Here is a 20,166-nt window from a genome sequence, read left to right on the forward strand (position 1 = left end):
CAAGGAACAAGGGAGCACCTGGTAAGTGGGGTGAGGGTAACAGGGGTGAACTAGGTGGAGAAAGGGAGTGCGTGAAGGGGACATGGAGGAGTGCACTTACCTCGGTCTCAGCAGAGGAAGATGGCGGCCACCTGCTCCAGGGAGGCTTGGAATGGGGGCTTTACCATGTGGTAAAACCCCCATTCTGAACCTCCTGATTGGCTGAGGATCCCCCACACTCTTCTCACCAGGTACTAATGCTGGATAAAGTAAACGGGCAGCTTAGTTAGTAAATTAAATGTAGTTTTATTTTGTAGTATTGAAATATCACAGTTGTCCTCATAAATTAAGAAGTTTAATTGCAAACCTAGCTGAACTGAAACAGGTTGAGCATGAGGATGCATTTGGTGTTATGTAAAAGTAAATGGTTTCTCTTTATGAAAGCAAAAGCTTTTTCCTATGTTTTAGCTTTCTCTTTCATGTGTTAAAAAGGATGGCACGGCAAACACAATTCACCACAGAGATCATTAGGATCTACGTCCCCTTTTAGATTGGGGTGAGTCCCTTTCAGGAGGGGGGGTCTCTTTAGGAAAACAGGGGCTTTGTTAGTTCTGTCTCAGTCGGTCTCACTGACACAGAGAGCTGTTCCTGGCCGATAGTCGGCCTCTCTCAGCGAGGGATGGAGGGACTCACTGAAAAAGTATAAGAAGAGTTATTCCAAACATGTTGAAAGCCCTGTGAGAGGGCTATGCCTTATAAACAGAGAGGTACAAGCAAAATGAAACAGGGTTAACTTTAAAAAAAACTCTCTTTAGAAGGGCAGGGCAACTGGCACATCTAGCGAGATTATACAAATTAACAAGGGGGGTCCTGGGAGTCCCTCTGCCAGACATTAGTCCTGGTTATGAGAAACTTATCCAGTCTTTAGCTCACTATCTTTCACAGAGAAGAAATATCCCAAACATATCAGTCTTTGTCCTGCCCTGGGGCAGTCCAGCACCGAAATGCTGGGCAATTCTCCTCTGAACAAGAGTACCAACAGAAACCCCAGACACATGTTTCGGTCTGGTTGGACCTCATCAGTAGGGTGGATCTGTGCCTCTCTAAGAATAGTGAGCAAGGAGTCCACGTATTCTTAGAGAGGCGCAGCTCCTCCCTACTGATGAGGTCCAACCAGACCGAAACACGTGTCTGAGGATGCTGTTGGTACTCTTGTTCAGAGGAGAATTGCTTAGCATTTCGGTGCTGGACTGCCCCACGGCAGAACAAAGACTGATATGTTTGGGATATTTCTTCTCTGTGAAAGATAATGAGCTAAAGACTCTGGGTAAGTCCCTCGTAACCAGGACTAATGTCTGGCAGAGGGACTCCCAGGAACCCCCGGTGTCAATTTACATCTAGCGAGATGTCAGGGGGTACTGCCCCTCTTTCATAATGTCTGGCACCTACTACGACACCTCTGCCCTCCACCCCTGAAGTGAGCAGCAGCAGACCCTACACTAGCCACATGCAGGATGTGGCAACTGTGAGAAGCACACTGAGTACACTTTAGGAATCTGAAAGATGTACACATGGTAGCTAAGGGGGGGAGTGGGTAGTGCAGTATGTCATTGTTGTAGTGTGCGAGGGAGGACAGAGCGGTGCTCGGGGATCAGTGTAGGAGGGGGGCTCAAAGAAGAGAAGGCGCCAAATATATATAAACCTTCTTTATTCCCCTCTACAGGTTTCCGTCCCGGGCCCTAGTAGCCCCTCCTCTTCCTTCCTCATTCCCCGTGCTGATCCCTTCCTTCTGTCCCTTAAGGTTGTATATTCTTTAAGGTGGTCCGCTCAAGTTCCACATGCAACCATCATTTCCACCACAGCCCATGTGTTTTGGCTTTCTTGCAGTGGTATTTTCAAGTGTGAAGCTAGAGAGTAGGGTTTGTTTACACAATGCCGGCAGACTAGACTTGAAAGAACCTGCAATGCTTAGCTGCAATTTGATTGTTTGAAATGTTTCTGTGGCCTATCATTTTGTGCATGCCAATATATTGCATGTGTTGATGTTTCTGTGGCCAGTATTCTGGAAAAGTTGTCTTCATGGTGCATCTTGCTTGCATCCTCCTGCCTTAGTTGGTATAGTAGTAGGAAATGTAATCCCCCACTTGTGATTTTTAGGCATGTTCTGGTAGCAATAGGGTGTGAGACTCTGAGTTAAGATTATTGTCACTTCCCACACTTCCCACAACTGCTGAATTACATGGGGTTGTTTTGCGATTAATTGGTTTATCTGAACTATCTCTTAACTAAAGATTTTTCAACCAAACTTAAAGATTTTGTTATGCTATATTTTATCCAAAGCCCTCTTGCCAGGGCCTTCAGCCATAGCCACTGTTCACTCTGCAACAATTAGGATGAAAGATCATCTCACTCTCACTAGTAAACAACCAGGTCCCACAGGCCGTGGCCTTTGGCCGTGGTCACTGTTGACTCTGCAAAAAGTTGAATAAAAGACTGAGGCCCACTGGCCAAAGCCCATGGCCATATCGCCCTCACTAGTTGTTGTGGGGTTTAATGACAGCCACAGGATTACATGAACTGAAAGGCTGTGTATGCCAGTCATGGAAAAGTCACATTGTGAGATGACAAACAAAAGGTAGCATTTCATTTTAAGCTGCTGGATAAAAAAAAACTATGCGCAAATCAAGAGAAATACAGTTATTCAAAAGACACTTGCATGTGGTTGATAAGGCCAATAAACATTAAAGAATGATTCTACATGGAAAGCAGGGCTTTACAAACAATGAAACTGCAATGACTTAAAGTGTGTGGATTTTGCAGCTGGAAATAAAGACATGGAGAAAGATCCCTTGCCAAAATGAACATATTGTGAGAAGGGCCTTGAACAGTGATGGCGAGATGCAATTAAAAAAAAAAGGCTTCAAATGAAAAATAAATGCAACATATTGAAAAGGCTGCATTGTACTTCAGATGCAACATTAAGAAAGCCTCATGGGCCTAGGGAAATGTAACCGCCACCAATATAATTGGATGTTGCTAGAGGCATGACTGTACATTTCTATTTCCTGAGAAGGAGTCAGTCGATATGCAGAACACTCAAGCAGTGATCAAGGAATTTTATTGGGGCATCTGTTCTCTGAGATGCCATAAAATGACCATTAGCCTTGAGAGAACATAGGCTGATCGGTTTACTCCAGGCTTAAACCAACAATGAGTCCACAGAGACTGGGGAAGATGTTTCAAGAGTACTGAAAACTATATTGTGAAATGAAAGGTAGGATTTGCAAATATATTTGAACATTTCCATTAGTTTAAATGGACTATCGTAGTTGTTCATTTTCCCTGCAACGATAAGTCTCACCGAGGCAATTCAGGTGTCATTTTAAAGCTTATTATGACCCTGTTATATTGATGTCATTTGTATCTAAATTTGATTGCTGTCACAATCAGAAAATGTGTTTGTAGCTTCCCCAAACATATTATGAAATCGAAAGATGGGGAGCTGGTGATTTATTAAATTAGATACGTGGGTACACAATTTCACATCCATGACTATTTTAATTTTTCTATAAATTGCGAAAAATTGCTGTTTGCACTTGTAACATCATGCCAACATGGAAGTCATCTTGAGAAATCTGCCAAGAATAGCTGAATCTAAATATGTATATGTTGTAATGTTTATTTGTAAAATGCTGAGTTTTTTCATTAAGTGACTTTTTATGGGATACATGTAAAAGTGTAAATGGTAACTCTGGTGGGTGTATTCATTCTTCTCAGGATTTCAGTTTCAGAACTCCAAGAGCCTATCAGTAAAGAGAGATTGGACCTTGGGTAGGAGCAGACCGTACAGGGTCTAATGAAAATTCAAGGCTAAAATGTTAACACCTACTTATTTTAACATTTTGGAGGCGTGGCTTAGAGGTTAAAAAGTGACTGCACAAGCCAGAAAAGGACAGACTTGCCTAAAAATCATCTGGGTGAAATACTGAAAGAGGGTGGCAGAGTGTAACCTTGTCAGGACAGCTGCCCAAATATCATCTGGGTATAAGGACCAAATGATTGCTGCAGGGTTAACTTTGCCTGGGAGAAAGCAATTGGGAAATACAGAACTTGGCTGGGACCTACACCAGAGAGGGGGCAGAGGCTGAATAGAGCGATTGAGCCTGAAGAATATCCCTGGATAATGGTGGATTCTGATGTCCCTGTTGTAGCAGAGGCATGGTATCACAGGTATGACAAAGACACCATAGGTACAATTTGTAAATTTGAAAATTCCTATTCTGCCCTATAACTAAGATGGAGTAGTCTTGACCAGAAAATGATAAACAAAACAGTCCTAGTAGAGTCTGTCAAATCAAAATGGCCTATGCTAACAAAACCTAATGCCTTCCCTATCTCGTGTACAAAAAGTGCATGAAGGGGAAATGTATGCAAAGGAAAAATCAGTGTTCAAAATAATAAAGGTGGCTGAATCAGCTCTCCACCCACATTAGACCACACAGATTAAGGTGGTACTTGGAGACAGGAGGACGCACTATGACTTGGGTTCTCAGTACCATAAACCATTCCAAAACATAGATCGAGGCCCACCTGGCCTTCCACAGTCAAAACTCTCTTTACACTTCCAAATAATGTTTCAACAAAAAGTTCACATAGGTCCCCCTCTGTCGGGCTCTGACCTCTTCAAAACACAATTCACATGGGTCCCGCTTTGTCAGGCTCAGACCCCTTCTCAAAGACAGTTCACGTGGTTCGCCCTCTATCAGGCTCAAACATCACACTGGTCTCCCTCTGTCAGGATCAGACTTTCACAACAAGGTGAAAACAAACATCCCTTCCCCGTGCTTTTTATACTTTGGGTCTCCCTCAATCGGGCTCAGACCGCTTTTGGACGACAAAGACATTTTACAAAGTGCGTGGCATTCTTTACAGACCTCCACAGGATCACTTTGACTCAAAGTTCACTTTTTGGCTTTTTACTCTCCCCGTCTCTCAGGGTAATTTTCATTCACTTTTATCACTACAAACAATGTACCTTTGAAAGAGACTTTTCGGTGGGCTACTTCCCTTCGCGGGACCACTCTGTTACTCAGTATCGCTGCTTTCAAAGCTGTCTTTACTTCAAAAGTTTGTTCACAGGTCTGTCTTTCTTCACAACTTGTCCCATTGCATGCAGCCTTCACTTGCGATACAATGTTGCTACTTCAAACTTGCTTTAACACACACCAGTCTCTCAGGTCACTTGCCAAATCACTGGCTGTGTGCGTTTCTCTCTTGGTATTATGATTTCCCATTTAGGAGTCACGGTTGGCACCACAGGCTTGGCCTCGCCTCCCCAACTCTGCCATTCACCCAGGAGGGTTGCTGGCATCCTTGAAACACAATGCAGTATTCACTTGTGGGATCTGGCCACCTCCATGTGTCTTTTGTGGCCTGTCAGCGGTGATGACCTCCGGTAGGGAACTCTTGGGCTTTTTGACCTGCTACTCTCGTCCCTTGGTCTGTGGCTCTACTGCAGTAGGTTTGCCTTCACCCCAGGAGTCCTGCTAGTAACCGTGTTCCGCCTTGCTCAGAGTGTGTCTTTAGGTGTTGCCTTTTATCCGTGTGACGAGAGCTAATTGGTATCAGGTGTATAGACTTGAAATCAAGTGCCTGACGTCACCTGATCCGATTAACAGGACATGCCAGTGCAATATATGAGAGTTCATCTTGTTAAAAGAGTTAGGGCCTCATTCCGAGCTGGGCGGTAAGGGATACCCGGCACCGGTAGGGAGACCGGTGCCGGTAATCCCTTACCGCCCAATTCCAAGGTCCCTTGGCGGGGACCGTAAAGGACATGTGGTCTGACCACACGTTCTTTACGGGACCCGTTAAGGGACCTTGGAGCTAACAGGCCCGCAATTAGCGGGCCCGTTATTAGTGCCTGCCCATTGAGCCCTATGGGGGCTCAAATGGGAATGGGGAATGGCATTTGGAATGGGGGCTTACCAGGTCCGCCTAGTGCGGAATGTCCCGGTAAGTCCCCTCTCCACCACATCGGGCCTGGACACGATTTTGGAGGCAGCCAAGGCTCTAATAGCACCATGGCTGCCTCCAAAGTCGTAATGCGGCCCTTAGTCTTGTTACTCTAAGTCACCCTCTTCCTCTGCCCAGTGTTTCTGTAAAAAGGTGGACGGTTGAGACCTCGGAATATCCTACAAAATAGGATGGGGAAGATTAACAAAAAACAGGAGAATACCACATTACACCATCGGCTACCACACCCCCACTCCCCAAAGATCCCTCACCCAGGTGATCCTCCCGCACTGGTCCACTGGATCCAAAGGCGATGACCGTGCCCTGGCACCTGAGAGAGAGACTCCCGGGGACCAGCGGGTGAGACACCCTCTGGTTTCTCACACTGTCCTGTCCCTGTAAGAGGAGCCCTGCTGACTTTCCTCAGCACCAAAAACAGATTTCAAATGTAAGTAGCTTGTCCAACAAAACAATGTGTGGGGATTTGTTGATATAATGTCATTTATTTATTGTTAGTGTTTCAGTTTAAACTTTATACATATCAATATATAAAAATCCATAAAAAACATTCAACCTTTTAAAATAAAAATCCATTCACATTACATGTTTCTATCAAAACATACAGTAAAAATATATTTTGGAAATCTACAGTAAAACAATAAAAACGGTAACATTATAAGTCTCATTTATACATATTATCAATCAAGAAAGATAAGAGACAGATTCCTCTGTGTGCTGTGCATTTTCCTAATTCATGTAAGAGTAAAGTCTACCTGATTCCAGTGATTGCATTTTTTAGATGTTCATTTTAGTCTATACACTACATGATTTTTAGTTCCTCCAGCCAGACCCTGTATAGTTCCATATGAAGTGATGTATGACTTGTATTCAAACATTGCTTCCAAAATGTTGCATCTTTAATGCAGTCCAAATCGTGCACTTGGTTACCAAGATGCCATGTATAAATGGTACCCATTTTGCAACATTCAGTAAAACCATGTTTGGCTGACTCCATTTACAAGGGATCTTGCAGATACGACAACCTCCCTCCACTAAGGGGATAGTTAATGCCGATCCTGAGGTGGTCATTGTTGGTAGGCTATTTATACATAAAAGCAAAATAAATCTTCGAAGATTCTTTGAGGGGCAGAGTAACAAGTAAGGTTGGGCTTTCTTACACATATACAACATTTCAGCAACAAACTCGCAACATTTTAGAGAGGCCAGATGTGTGTAATTGCAACTCCAATACATTGATTAAAAAAATGTCAATGGCAACTTTGGAAACATAATGAAATACATTCCAATAGGGTTTCCAATAGATTTTGATAAATATCCTTCTTAATGCCTCCTCGTATTTCACCTTTCCCACCTTTTCAGATGCTTTACCCAGCGATTGGAACAACTGGCACTCAGTATTAGCCTTAGTTTGTATGTATACTTATGCATGTCTTTTCTGTATAGTGGCCTCTAATGAAATGAGTCACAATTCAAGGCATTTCTTTTTACATACGGACGCATGTAGGGAGACCCAATATTTTCTTCCAAAAGTTCCCCCAATTTTCTGTAGCCATTCTAGATTGGTAATAGTTAAGCTTTAAAGCCCATATAGGACCACAGGTCTCAAACATTGCAACTTCTAGAATAAAGCCTCCTGTGCACCTAACAAATTGTGCCATGAGTGAGGTTAGCTGAGACAGATTTCTGATTCAGAGCCTAATGTATTCCTGGTAACCCCTTCGGGTTTCGAGCTCAACATCAAGATATCTATACTGATCCGTGTAGTCAGTAGTCGCCCCCTCATTGATTAGTCTCTGTCTACTTATTTGCTCTCTCTTAAAGAGAAAAGCCTGTGTTTTACTCATATTTATAGTAAGATGGTTCACTTTTGAGTATTTCCATAATACCTTTGCTGCTCTGGTTAAGCCAGAAGGTGTGATCCAGAATCACCAAATCATTGGCATATGCCAGACACATACAATGATGAGCATTTACTTGGGGGAGAGTGGGCACCACTAAACATCCCATAACAATTTTGGCAGATCAGCCAGGTATAGATTGAAGAGAAGAGGAGCCAAGACACAGTCCTGCTTGACTCCTCTTGTTATCGATATTGGGCTGGTCAAGACACCTCTGCCGTCCAGACGCACCCGGACAGTATTTTTCTCATGCAACAATTTTACAAAATAAAGGGTATATTCTAGGCACCCATAAGTCTCCAGTTTCAACCACATCCTCCACACAGAATCAAAGGCTGCTTGAAGATCGACAAATAGGGTGTTAAGTCCAATGTGCATTTGATTTAAATCTAAACCTAATGCAGGAACGCTAACGCTCATGATTTAGTAATGTTTCAAGGTATTATTTAATTTTGACATAAAAGTGGTTTGTGGGACAAGAGGGTGGAATTATTTAGCCTGTGTTCCATGGACAAAAGCAAACTTTAAAAGTAACATCCCCAAAGTGCATTTTTGTAGTGAAGCTTTGTTTTGTGCCACAGAGAAGGTGGCGTGTGTACTAATTTGGTGCAGATATTCATTCAACCTATTATTTAATAAATATATATTCTTCCTGTACTCTGGTCTTGTTCTTGGCTCATTGGATCTACGTGGCTCTATATGAGTCATAGATAGGGCTAGCTTGAACTAGACAATGATTTATTGTGTGGAACTCCTCATGTTAAGGGTGGTCTCTCAATATGTCGCTATACATTAGGGATCTAGCTTGCTTTTTTTGACTCATGACAAGTGCATTGGTGATAAGCTATTTATTCTGGTGTAACTGCATTCAGGTGGATAGAAGGTTGCTCGTGCTTTGTTAAAGTATCACTGTGACTTGATGCCTGAGAGTCAGGGAAGTAGATAGAGGAATATGATTGTTCAGAGTACCACTGCAAGAGTAATCTGACTTGAGTTGACATTTGATTTGGTTTTTATTGTGGAAATGGGGCAGGAATAGGGTGAATGTTGCCCCTGTGCAGTGAAAGTGGAAAAGGGTGCAAAAAGCCATTCTTAAGATGACTGCCATAGAAAGTAAGGATGCCAGGAAGCATCTCATAGGTACGTTATGTATTCGTGGTGAATGGACAGAAAATGAAGCTGGGAGCTGGCAGACTAAAATGGTACAAGAAATCACATCAGTAGGAACTGATATTTGGCAGAATAATGGTATTTTACATCAAGCTTGACAGAATTCTACATGACCCAAAATATTCGGGAGGAACAGATTCAGATGGGACAACTTATAGCACATTTATATTTTCCTTTGCAATTAGTTGAAGAGCGATTGCAAAATAAAGAGGTTACGCGCTGAGGTCCTGAAACAGACCCAGAAAGAACTCACACAGCTAGAAGATAAAGCACAGCAGAACCACATTATTTAATTAAAACAAGAAAGCCTCATTGAGCAACTTCAAAATGAGCTGAAAGCCTAGCAGCAAGAGGAGTGTCGAGCGTGGAATAGAGTTTGATGCACTGCAAGATACATATAAAGAGCGTGCAAAAAATGTAAACCACCTTCAATGCCAATTGTATGCCCAGACTGATCACAATAGAGGGTTGTTTGATGACATTATGGCCTTTAAACAGACCATACATGAATTGAAATATGAAAACAGTCAACTCATAATAAAAGAGGTTGATTCGCAGCAGGAAGTATAGAAAATGCTTCAGGATTTAAATTGTCTGAAGCAACAGAAAGTACAGCTGATCAAAGACCAAGATGCATTAAAGTTGAAAATGAATGCAGAAAAGGATTGGTTAGGTGCTCAAGAACTGACCAGAATTAGAGAAGAGAGTATGGAGAATGCAGAAGCTGACCTATCAGAGGCAGCACATTTTAGAGATGTGCAAGAGAAAGAGCTTGGTCTCTTTAAAGAAAAGTGCCTTGAATATGCATGCATAATACAGGACTCTCAGGGAGAACATGAAGCACTTCAGGATGAAGTCCAGAAAATAAAGGACCAGTTAGTGAGTGAAAGCACGGTGTCCGAGCCAGTCAGGCCTTGGTGTCAGAGTAAAACATTCAGGTCTCTGAATACAAACAGGAAATCAGGACAAAGAGAAACAAGTGTAAGAGTTTAACCACTGAAATAGAGAAATATAAACAGGTGTTGAGGCACCCGGGCCACTCAGTATATGGGATAGGGCCCTCTGATCGAGGGCAGATGCCCTTGCCATCAGGGAGCTCATGCAGGATATCCACAACCTCCTATGTACAAACTGGAACTGGCCTCATGCATACCACTTATAGAGAACAGGGAAACATGAGGCAGTTGAACTTTCCCAGGCCTAGCCAAACTGATACAGGAGGCCAGTCCTTGTCTGACATTGATGAGTATCCATCTCTAAAACACAGAAGGGAAGGTGTCCACACCATTGGCTCCTGGGAGACCAAAAGTAATCCGGTGAGTACTTCTGACCCTGAAAACTCCTATGATGAGAAAATGAGAGAGTTAGATTTACAGAAAATGAGATTACAAAGAGACCACCTGGTCCACTTGACTGGAAGAGAAAAGCCAGAGCTTTAGCCTAGAAAGGCCATATTAAAAAGCTCCATATGCTCAGGAGAATGGGAAGATATCCCCACAATACCTGGAAGGAGTGAAGAAGAGACTGTGTTGTATACTTTGCATAAAAGTGTTGACAGGGAAAGTAACCCTGAAAGTTCACAGCAGCACCAGCGAAAGGAGTCCAGATCCTATGAGCCTGGGAGGTATGCCTAGGCTCATGAAGCTAGGGAGCACCTCGAAGACAGGGAATGGAGTCCAAATAGCAGCTCTGAGTCAGAAGGTGAATGGACTAAGGTGCAAAGGCAAAGAAAGACAGCAAAACAGCGAAAAGGGTTTTGTTAAAGACCTGATTAGACAAATCAGAGCCATGAAGAGCTTCCTGACCCCATACCATAAGAATGCTAAGTATTCGGTTTTGGAGCACTTGGATTTTTACGAGAAAATTATGTCATCATTGAGATAAAAAATTTGGTAAATTACATAGAATGTTCCAAATGAACGTTCTCCCCTGAGTACTCCAGTTTGTTTGCAGGACTAGAGGACCAGGATCATTATAAATGGTCCACCTATAAGGCAGCCATTTAGAACATTTCTCCACTCATAGGAACCCACAAGAGGCCCACAAGGCTGCAAATAATTTGCAATGTGAAGAAGATCAAACACCTAGGGATTTTGTGCAGGAATTAAAGCGTGCATTTGTGCAGACCTCTATTTGGGTGAACAAAAATAATCGGATGGTTATGACCAGGTATTTCCATGCATTCCCCAAATATATAATTACTCCGTGTGTAATTTTTTATGAGTGCAGGACCCTAGATTGGGTAATAGAGCAAGCCACCAGAGTATATGAGGTCCAAAAGACCACTGAAAATAAAAGTGCCTCATAAACCACAAAACCATCTACCACACCCGCCACTGCAAAGGTGGCAGAGGTGAAAACTACCCTCCTTTGGACCCTCTTTTGCACCTGGAGATGGGGGACCTAAAGAATACTCCTCTTGCCAACTAACTGTGGGGTTTAATGAAAGCCCCAAGATTATATGAAATGAAAGGCCATGTAGGTCAGTCATGGAAAAGGCACATTGTGAGATAAACAAAAGGTAGCATTTCATTTTCAGCTGCTGCATTAAAAAATGCTATGTCCAAATCGAGAGAAAACACTTATTCAAAAGGTCTTTGCAGGTGGTTGATAAGGCCAAGAAAATGTTACAGATGACTCTACGTGGAAAGCTGGGCTTCACAAACACTGAAGCTCCAATGTCTAAAAGTGTGTGAATTTCGTAGCTGGCAATAAAGACATAGGGCCTCATTACCAGTTTGGAGGTATTTCAGAGGTAAATCCTCAGAGATACTACCAAACGGATTTACAGTTACCACCACTTGAGCACGTGGATTTATCACAGGATTACAAGTGGTGGTAGGTGGTGTAAATCCACATTTTCTGGAGTCTATAGGTGTCACTGTTCTGGTCTCCAGTCGCAGGAGTGGCACAAACCAACCACCCCCTCCGCGGTCTGGGCACCTGCAAGGCAAAGCTTACACAGACCTCCGAGACCCTGGCGGGGAAAGAGGGTTAGGGAAAAGTTGGTTGGACAGGAACAGGTTTTAGGGTAACCGGAAAGAGGGTCAGGAGAGAAGAGGTGAACAGGCAAGGGAACATAGGATAAATAGAACAATTAACAATTACACACATTCAATCAGGAATATCACGTACTGCATGCACATAGTACAACCAGGCTCAAAATGTGAGCCAAAGAGAGACTTATCTCTGGGGTAAGTGCTGGCCTCCTGCCTGCGCACTCTTAGGTGCGGTATCAGGAGCAGTTGAATGTGGTCTCAGGCTTTTTCCGTATTAGTTTGCATGCCCTGGTAATGGGTTAAACTCTGTTTATGCAGAAAGATAGCCGCACGTGGCTCCGCGGTAAACGGTGGGTTTAGGGTTAAAAATCGCACATGGTAGTATGGGTCATTGACGTGCTGCTAGCCGCACGTGGCGAGGTGCGACTTCAGTACAAGTCACGCTATGCCGGGCACGGTTTCTTTTAGACAGCACAGGTGGCTAATTGTCTATGCATATAACATGCACTGCGCTGGGAGTTGTTGCGCCCCTGGATGCCCCATAGCGCGGTATTAGTTTGTGGCTAGGAATGCTACTGCGTGAGTGACTTAGCTTCTCTGGTGCAGCGGGGACTTGAGAATATGGGTGTCACCCCCTGCATGTGCCCCTGACCGCTTGGTAAGCTTCCTGCGTGTTCGCTTCTCAAAGCGGCTTTGCTGCAATGTACGCGTCTTTCCCAAAGCTTGTTTAGGCTCCCCAGCACTGGTGCTACTTATCTTAGGCGTGCAAGGGGCCTGAAGGAAGGTCATCTGGGGCGTGGCCCCTCGTGCTGCTCCCCTTGCTCGGAGCTCCAGAAAACACGTCTGCTTCAGTCAGACGTCTGAGCACAAGCCCCGTGCTTTTGCTTGCATGCGCACGCGCACGCATGCTCACCCAACGTGGGTCGGGATTTGTAGTTCTTGGCCCGGTGTCTGCTGGGAGAGGCAGTCTGTAGGATCCTTTTCCTGCAGAAAGGGCACAAAAGCTTTTTATAAGGCTGGATCTATTTCTGTTTGTGTTTTTTTTTCCTGGTGTTTGTTGCTGGGCCATGTCTGGGGCCCACATCTGGGCTCTGGCCACACAACCCCAGGGCCTGCACCCTGACAGTACTCCACCCCGCACGGAAGGCCTTGGGTTTAGGCTTGTTTGAGTAGTTCTGATGGAATGCTTTAATTAACCTGGGTGCATGTACATTTTGGGCTGGCTCCCATGACCGGTCTTCAGGACCATATCCCACGCAATCAATAAAATAGTTCAAACCATTTTTACTTTACTGGGAATTTAAAATTGCTTTCACCTCATACTCTGGGTGTCTAGAACCAACATAGGGGGTGATTTTTCTATAGGAACAGTGGGTGGCGCGGGTTTAAGAAAGGACACGTGGAAAGTGGGATGGATCTTCATTTGTTGGAGTAAGGCTAGCCTCACTGCCACCGGATTAATTACTGCAGGGATGGTGAATGGACCCAGAAAGCGTGGCTGTAGTTTACGTGGACCGGACATTTTAATATTGCGTGTGGATAGCCAAACTCAGTCCCCCTGTTTGTATGGTAGATTTTTTCGCCTTTTCATATCGGCGTAAAACGTATGCATTTGTTTTGGTATATCTAAATTCTTTTGTATACTAGACCACACTTGTTGAGCATAAGCATGATGCCCCTTTAAGGTGGGTAAATCCTCCAGGGACAGACTAGGGACTGTGGTCAAAACCCTAGGATGGAAACCATAGACCCCAAAGAACGGAGTATGTTTTGTGGAACTATGCAGAGCATTGTTATATGCAAATTTCCGCTAACCATACATACTGAACCCAAGATGTCTCAGTGTCAGCAGTATAACAGCGTAGATACTGTTCCAGGCCTTGGTTTACCTTTTTGGTTTGTCCATCGGTTTCTGGATGGTAAGCTTACCTCCATACCGATCAATTGGTAAAAGGCGTACCAAAAGCGAGAGGTACATTTTGGCCCGCTATCCGTGACTACTCGTGTTGGGAGGCCATGTAACCGCACTACATTTTGTAAAAACAACTCTGCTAATTCTCCTGCTGTAGGTACCCCCTTACATGGAACGAAATGACTCATTTTTGAAAGTGAGTCAACCACCACCAGAATGGATGTGAATTGTTGAACAGGTGGTACATCCACAATTAGGTCCATGGTGATGGTGTGCCAAGGGGTAGGGGGAGTAGGTAAGGGTTGTAATAACCCAGCTGGTTTTTGATGGCTGGATGTCTGCCTCCCACAAACGCTGCACTCTGCTACGTACTTTCGGACATCATGGAGCGAGGTAGGCCACCAAAAATGCAGAGCCACATTCCGCTGGGTTTTAGCTATACCTGGATGACCCGCAGTAGTAGCATCATGGCACCATTGCATAACTTTGTTTTGAAGTGTTGTTGTGGGCAAGTACAAGGCCTTAGCGTAATAGGGAAGACCATTCACTAAGGAATGTTGTGATCCTCTAGAACACCAATTATGGAAATCTCGCACTGACATAGCTTTTAATACATCTTCGATTATGTGAGGCCACCCTACTACCCCTATTACTTGAGGTGGAGACATAATAAACTGACCTTCTGTGACTTCCTTATTGTCAGAATCAGGATATCGAGATATGATATATCTGCCTTTTTATTGCCTGTTCCTGGTCGGTAGGTAATAAGGAAATCATAATCGGCGAAGAATAACTCCCACGCAATTGGCACGGACTGAGCGTCTCAGCCGTTTTAATGAACTGTAAATTCTGGTGATCCATTATCACGGTTACGGTATGACGCGCCCCCATGAGGTAATGTCTCCTATCTACGAATTCCGCTTTCATCGCTAGTAATTCCCAATCGGCTTTGGTGTAATTAGCCTCTGCTGGAAGTAATTTGCGTGAGTAATAGGCTACAGGATGTAGTAACCCAGTTTTTGAATCTCGTTGTGAAAGCACAGCTCATAAGTCATAGCTGGAGGCGTCTGTTTCCACCACAAAGGGCAGAGCAAGATCAGGATGTTTTAACACCGGAGCTGACGTAAAGGCTTGCTTTAACTGTCTAAAGCCTTGTTCGGCAGAATTATTCCATTGATATGTTTTTCCCTTTTTTCAGTAATGAAGTGATAGGGGTCACCAGCTCTGAAAAGTTTTTAATAAACCGCTGATAGAAATTTGCAAAACCCAAGAAGGATAGTACTTCCTTCACTGACTTGGGTGCCGGCCAATCCAGGATTGCTTGCACCTTTCGCTGGTCCATCTGTACCCCAAAATCTCCACTGTTGTACAGTGAATTTCACATTTTTCCAATTAAGCGAATAGACTGTGCTCTCGCAATCGCTGGAGTACTGCCTTAACATGTTTCACATGTATGTGCATATCCCGAGAGTAAATTAAGATATCGTCGATTTACACGACCATGAAGATATCAAGATACTTGCGCAACACTTCATCTAAAAAGTGTTGAAAGGCAGCTGGAGCATTGCACCGGCCAAATGGCATCACCTGGTACTCTTACAGGCTGAACTTAGTCCGGAACGCTGTTTTCCACTCATCCCCAGCCCGTACTCGTACCAGATGATATGCCCCTTGGAGATCTAATTTCGTGTAGATAGCTGCATTACGCACCTGGTCCAATAGTACCGGGATCAGGGGTAGAGGGAACAGATTTTTTATCGTAATTCGGTTGACCCCTCTGTAATCGATACACATCTTTAAATCTCCGATCTTCTTTGGTATGAAGAAGAGCGACGATGAGACAGGGGAATTAGAGTGTCTTATAAACCCGCTCTGCAAATTGCTGTCAATACATTACTTTAGGTGTGCTGTTTCATCCTCAATAAGGGCATACACCCTACTACAGGGTAGTACTGCACCAGGCTCTATGTCTATCCAGCAATCAAATGGCTGGGGAGGCAGCAGGGTTTCAGCCGCCTGTTTGCTGAATACATCCTTGTATTCCACATACTTAGAAGGCAGAGTACTCATATCTAAGGGTTCCACTGTGGCAACACAAGGCTCTTCCTTAGATCTTGTACAGTGTTATAGACAGTTCTTTGATGACAAACACACCTTACCTTCTGACCATACTAGATAAGGGTTGTGTTTATAAAACCAAGGGAGACCTAGAATAATCCCAAATTGTGGTGCAGCTATCAAATCAAACTGGATTTCTTTAAGGTGATTTTGCTGGCAGTGCAACGTCACAACTTGCTTGCTCTGTGTGATGGGTCCAGAACATAGCGTTGTACCATCAACTGCCCTGACAGATTCTGGAGTTGGTTTTCTACACAAGGGTACACCCAGCTTCGTAGCATATGCGGTATCTATGAAATTTGCCCATGGCCCCAGAATCCAAGAGTAGAGTAACCCTGACCTCTTGACCCAGAAAACCTAACAATCCGGACAACGTGACATGCAGACCATAATTATTGAAACCAACAGCTGGGTAATCTCCACCACCTGGCTCGACCGTACCACCCCTACTACTGCCGAGCTGAGGAGTTTCCCTGTGGCTTAGGCCTAGTAGGGCACTCTTTCACAAAGTGTCCCGTGGTGCCACAGTATAAACAGAGCCCTTCTTTACGTCTGCGTTCCCCTTCTTCTTTAGTGAGCGGACCTCAAACAGACCATATCGGCATAGGTTCATCTCCTGCTGATTTATCAGCAGAACCAGCAGGACAGGAAGCCCTAAAGCGATCTAGTCTGGCTATAGGCCATGAATCCCCATGCTTTTTGTCTCCACAGCGTTTGGCTTGCCTATGATCTAACCTTAATGCCAGATCTATCATCGTGGGACAGTCCTGAGGCAGAGGGTCTACTTGGGCTATGAAGTCCTTTAGTTCATCTCGTAACCCTTGGTAGAAAAGGGACATCCGCTTCTCACATGGCCACTCGGCCTCTGATACCAACCGATTGAACTGAGTGACATACGTCACTAACTCTTTGCTGCCCACATAGCTGGTGCTCTATGGTTGAACATTTTGCCAAATTTCTCCCAGTCGTACAACACCCCGTCATCCCTATGCACCAAGGGGTTTGCCGAAGCTGCTGTATCCCCGGTAAGGTAAAAAATTACAAAACTTATTCTAGCTTGGATGGTTTTGAACGCTGCCAGTTTGGTAAGAAAATGAAGTTGACATTTGGTCATAAAGGTCTGGTATTTCTGGGGGTCGCCCGCATATCTTTCAGGTGGGGCTAAAGGCACTATGGGTTCTGGGGTCACCTGTACCTGAACGGGAGTAGGGAGTGGGGTTTCCCCAGGGAGGGGGGATGCTTGCGCAGTCAAACTACGTGCTTGGGTCACTAAAACAGCAAAATCTTGTCTAGTGGCAGCAAGCCCAGCCTGTAGGTCCAGTAAGACCCTGGTAAGTTCTTCCATGGTTGGCTCGCACCACTCGGGCGCCTGCTACACTTGGGCTTTTGCTTCTGTCACTTCTGTCATTGCTTCGGTCTCCAGGTGCAGGAGTGGCATGAACCAACCACCCCCTCCGCAGTCTGGGCACCTGCAAGGCAAAGCTTACACAGACCTCCGAGATCCGGCGGGGAAAGAGGGTTAGGGAAACATTGGTTGGACAGGAACAGGTTTTAGGGTAACCGGAAAGAGGGTCAGGAGAGGGAAGGTGGACAGGCAAGGGAACATAGGATAAATAGAACAATTAACAATTACACACACTCAATCAGGAATATCACATATTGCATGCACATAGTACAACCAGGCTAAAAAAACAAGCCAAAGAGAGACTTATCTCTGGGGTGAGTGCTGGCCTCCTACCTGCGCACTCTCAGGTCCGGTATCAGGAGCAGTTCAATGTGGTCTCAGGCTTTGTCCACATTAGTTTGCATGCCCTGGTAATGGATTAAACTCTGTTTATGCGGAAAGATAACCGCATGTGGCTCTGCGGTAAACGGTGGGTTTAGAGTTAAAAATCGCACATGGTAGTATGGGTCATTGATGTGCTGCTAGCTGCACGTGGCGAGGTGCGACTTCAGTACAAGTCACGCTATGCCAGGCGCGGTTTCTTTTAGACAACACACATGGCTAATTGTCTATGTAAATAACATGCACTGCTCTGGGAGTTGTTGTGCCCCTGGATGCCCCATAGTTTAGTATTAGTTTGTGGCTAGGAACGCTACTGCGTGAGTGACATAGCTTCTCTGGAGCAGGGGGGACTCGAGAATATGGGCGACGCCCCCTGCATGTGCCCCTGACCGCTTGGTAGGCTTCCTGCGTGTTCGCTCCTGAAAGTGATTTTTCTGCAATGTACGCATCTTTCCCAAAGCTTGTTTAGGCTCCCCAGCGCTGGCACTACTTATCTTAGGTGTGCGAGGGGTCTGAAGGAAGGTCATCTGGAATGTGGCCCCTCTTGCTGCTCCCCTTGCTCGGAGCTCTGGGACACACGTCTGCTTCAGTCGGACGTCTGAGCACAAGCCCTGTGCTTTTGCTCATGCGCGCATGCACGCCCGTGTCCCACCCAACGTGGGTTGGGATTTGTAGTTCTTGGCCCGGTGTCTGCTGGGAGAGGTAGTCTGTAGGCTCCTTTTCCTGCAGAAAGGGCACAAAAGCCTTTTATAAGGCTGGATATTTTTCTGTGCGTGTTTCTTTTTCCTGGTGTTTGTTGCTGGACCATGTCTGGGACCCACATCTGGGCTCTGGCCACACAACCCCAGGGCCTGCATCGTGACAATAGGACTCAATTGTGGATTTTTAGCAGAATTTGTGGAATTTTGAGTGGTAATTCTGCATCATACAGGAGGTACAGCCTCCACTTTTCCTCAAATAATTGGCGAAATTACCACTCGTAATCCCACCAGTGGTAATTCTGCCAAAACATGTAATTTGGCGGTGCAGGAAAAATTGAGGTAAACAAATTACCTCTACTTTTTTACCACCAAACTTGTAACTAGTGTTACGCTCACCTGGTATCCACGGGGGTGCCACACGATACTGGATAGATGTCGAAGCGCTATCCCGGACCCCTCTCTGCTTGGTTATGTGCCAGACATTGGGTAGCACCTATAACAGCAGAATGGAGGGTTAAGATACTGGTTCTGTGATGGGTGGACTCCCACCTCCCTCTGGTCCAAATCCCCTCCCTTGGGTTATTGCTCACCTTAGGTTTTTGTGCGTTGAACTCTCCGTCCTGCGTCTCTGTGCAGGGGTGCGTGGTTGGTGCGGGCGTTCCGTCGACCTAGTTGCTTCACTGGTCCGTGTGCCCTTATGTCGGGTCCAGACCAGCTGTGACTCCGACTCTGCTTGCTGTCTTCCAGGTGAGTTATAATGTCTTTTCTGTCTTTATTCTGCCTCTTTCTTTCCCTCTGTTTTCTCTGCTTCTCTGCGTCTTGCTCCACTACGCTGTTCCCTAACAATGTCTCTTTTTGTTTTCACAGGGATTGTTGCGATCTCGGAGTTGCCGCGCTGATGGCGAAGACCACAGTGAGTTATTGATGCATGGAGTGCTGCGCTGTTTATTGCTGTTAATTGCTAACCTGTGTTCTCTTCTCTTTGTACAGGTTGCAGTGATGTTCCGGAGTGATGAGTGATCGAAGCGCTGCTTGCCCAGGTAAGTGCTTTGTTAATGCTGATTTTGTTCCTTCTCCCTTGCAGGTTGTGGTGAAACCCGGAGATGGGCGAGGTAAGAGAAGTGCAGGGTGCTGCCAGGACTCACTGCTTGCCCAGGTAAGAATTGTTATTAATGCTCTCCTTGTTTCTTTACCTTTGCAGGTTGCAGCGAACTCCAAGAGATGGGCGAGGTAAGCGAAGCGCAGGATGGATTCAAGACTGGTTACTTCACAGGCAAGTGTTCTTGCTCGGTAATGCTGCGCTTGTTCTTCCAGGTTATTAATGGAATCCTGATCTAGGGCTTCAGGATCGGGCCGCCGGAGAAGCAGGGGAGCAGGAGCTGGACACGGTGAGCGTTACGCTGCAGAGTGCAGAATAACGTGAAGCGTGTTCTGCTGTTTGGGTGTGGTTTAAATAGCCCAAGTAAAGTAGTTCCAGGCCCAGCCACCCAAATAACTAAAGTACTGAGCTGTGTAATAGGCCTCCATGTTGGATTAAGGTTCAAAACTGGTATTGCTTTATTCCTGA

Source organism: Ambystoma mexicanum, chromosome 3q (assembly GCF_040938575.1).
Source record: "Ambystoma mexicanum isolate Mex_15411 chromosome 3q, UKY_AmexF1_1, whole genome shotgun sequence".
Classification (NCBI taxonomy): Eukaryota; Metazoa; Chordata; class Amphibia; order Caudata; family Ambystomatidae; genus Ambystoma; species Ambystoma mexicanum.